Source organism: Cervus elaphus, chromosome 6 (genome assembly GCF_910594005.1).
Source record: "Cervus elaphus chromosome 6, mCerEla1.1, whole genome shotgun sequence".
NCBI lineage: Eukaryota > Metazoa > Chordata > Mammalia > Artiodactyla > Cervidae > Cervus > Cervus elaphus.
In genome coordinates, this window is record NC_057820.1 from 28,131,735 (window position 1) to 28,134,118 (window position 2,384).

Below are 2,384 nucleotides of genomic sequence, written 5' to 3' on the forward strand. Positions count from 1 at the left end.
AATCTAGTTTATCCATGGATTCTTCACTCACCAAGCCTCACATCCCTGCATTTGTCATGGTCTTTCCGTCTTTTTCATGTCTTCTTGGCTCATGTTATTTCTTTACTTTATGTTCTTCTCCAACAGGTATGACTACACTCACTCCACAGAGTGTCCTGCAGCTTGTTTTCTGCAGGAGATTCCCATTAACACTCTTTACACACAAGGACTATACTGATTTTTGTTCTGTGGCAGAGTTTCTTAAGTATCTGTGACTCACATGATATAGTGACTTTGTTAACAGCTAACATTAGAACTGATTCTCCTCTGCAATTCCAACACTTATAACAGGGTGGATTTCCAAAATATATACAGATTGAATACACTAACATTAAATTTCTTTTCTTCACGTGTTTCTTTATGTGATAAACACAGTGGTGTACTGCAGCTGCCTCATATTGGATTGTGAGAGCTGATGAAAAACTTTTCAAGAATTTTACAAACTTGTTATTAAAAATTAAGTCATATGGATATGCCATTAAATAAGTTAAATTAAAAGTAATATGTAAAACTCATCACTACCTAATTATTTCGTTGTTGTTTAATCACTAAGTCATGTCTGACTTTTTGTAACCCCATGGATTGTAGCTGGCCCGGCTCCTCTGTTCATGGAATTTCCCAGGCAAGATTACTGGAGTGGGTTGCCATTTCCTTCTCTAGAGGATCCTCCCAACTCAGGGATCAAACCCCCATTTCCTGCATTGGCGGGCAGGTTCTTTACCACTGAACCACGAGGGAAGCCCAGTTATTTCACTGCCTTTTACTATTATCTATATTCTTGAGGTCATTTACACCTATTGTATCTGTATGGTAGTAATACTGTGTATAGTCAGGCTTTCTCATTTCTGGGATCCATAGCCACTGGTTCCATGTTTGTGCATTCAATTACATATAGATGAAAGATTTTCAAAAAAAACTTCCAGAAAGTTCCAAAAAAGCAAAACTTGAATTTGCCACGTGCAAGCAACTATCAATATTTATATAGCATTTACATTTATTAAGTTATTTAGAGATGATCTAAAATATATGGGGCTTCCCTGGTGGCTCAGCTGGTAAAGAATCTACCTTCAATGTGGGAGACGTGGGTTCAAGCCCTGGGTTTGGAAGATTTCCTGGAGAAGGGAACAGCTACCCAGTCCAGTGTTCTGGCCTGGAGAATTCCATGGACTGTTCAGTTCACGGGGTCAAAAAGAGTTGGACACAACTGAGAGATTTTCACTTAACTAAAATATATGGGAGGGTGTATATAGGTTATATGCACATACTATGTCATTCTATGTAAATAATGTGAGCATCTGTAGATTTTAGTTTCTGAGGTGATCATGGAACCCATCCACTGTGGATACTGGAGGCAAATGTAATGATGTACATCTCTTCTCAACAGTGAGGTTGAAATTGACCACAATGGGAGTATTCTGACCACAGGAATTTCCAAGTGCAAATCAGGTCATGATTTATTGTTTTGTTGATTGTCTAGACATAAAGTGATGGAGAAAATGTTAATAATGGTGACCAAACTTAAAAATGTGCTATCTAGTGCTCGCTTCGGCAGCACATATACTAAAATTGGAACGATACAGAGAAGATTAGCATGGCCCCTGCGCAAGGATGACACGCAAATTCGTGAAGCGTTCCATATTTAAAAAAAAAAAAAAAAAAAAAAAGAAAAAAAAATGTGCTATCTATAGTCATTGCAATATGAATAGCAACATAAGTTGAGGAAATATTTTTCCTGTATTCAAAAATTATCATCTTATGCAACCAAAACATTTCTTGCATAATTGGTGAATGAGTCAAGTCCTAATATACATTTTTATTTCTTCATTTTTGTTTTATCGATTAAAATGAAAATATCCACCTTAAATCATGTTGAATTACACTTACTTATCAATTGCAACCATGGGTTGGCTACAGAAACAAGAGTTATCCAAAAGTCAAAGAAAACATTCATTCTGTGAGAATTAATTGGCTATGTATAGTTTAAAATGAAAACTTATATATTTAATATTATTTGTAAATTGTTATTATTTAACAATTTATATCAATTGTTATTATAGATGTTTTGATGTCCTTTTTATCAATAAATAAGTTTATACAAAGGGTAATAAATTGATATGAAGGATATCAATACATCTATGATAAATGTACATATATTTTTGTTTTTGTTTATGCATACTTTTTCTGGGCTTCCCTGGTGGCTCTAAAGGATCTGCCTGCCAAGCAGGAGATGCAGGTTAAATTCCTGGGTTGGGAAGATCCCTGGAGAAGGAAATGACAGCCCATCCCAGGATTCTTGCTTGGAGAATTCCACAGACAGAAAAGTTTGGCAGACTACAGTCAATGGG

General features: G+C 35.8%; 1 non-coding gene across 1 annotated transcript; it reads left to right on the forward strand.

Annotated features, from left to right (window-relative positions):
* The first annotated feature begins 1,575 nt into the window (after positions 1 to 1,575).
* LOC122696699 lies at positions 1,576 to 1,682 on the forward strand. The gene has a single exon (XR_006341829.1). It is a non-coding gene; the product is annotated as a U6 spliceosomal RNA (small nuclear RNA).
* Positions 1,683 to 2,384: the final 702 nt, after the last annotated feature.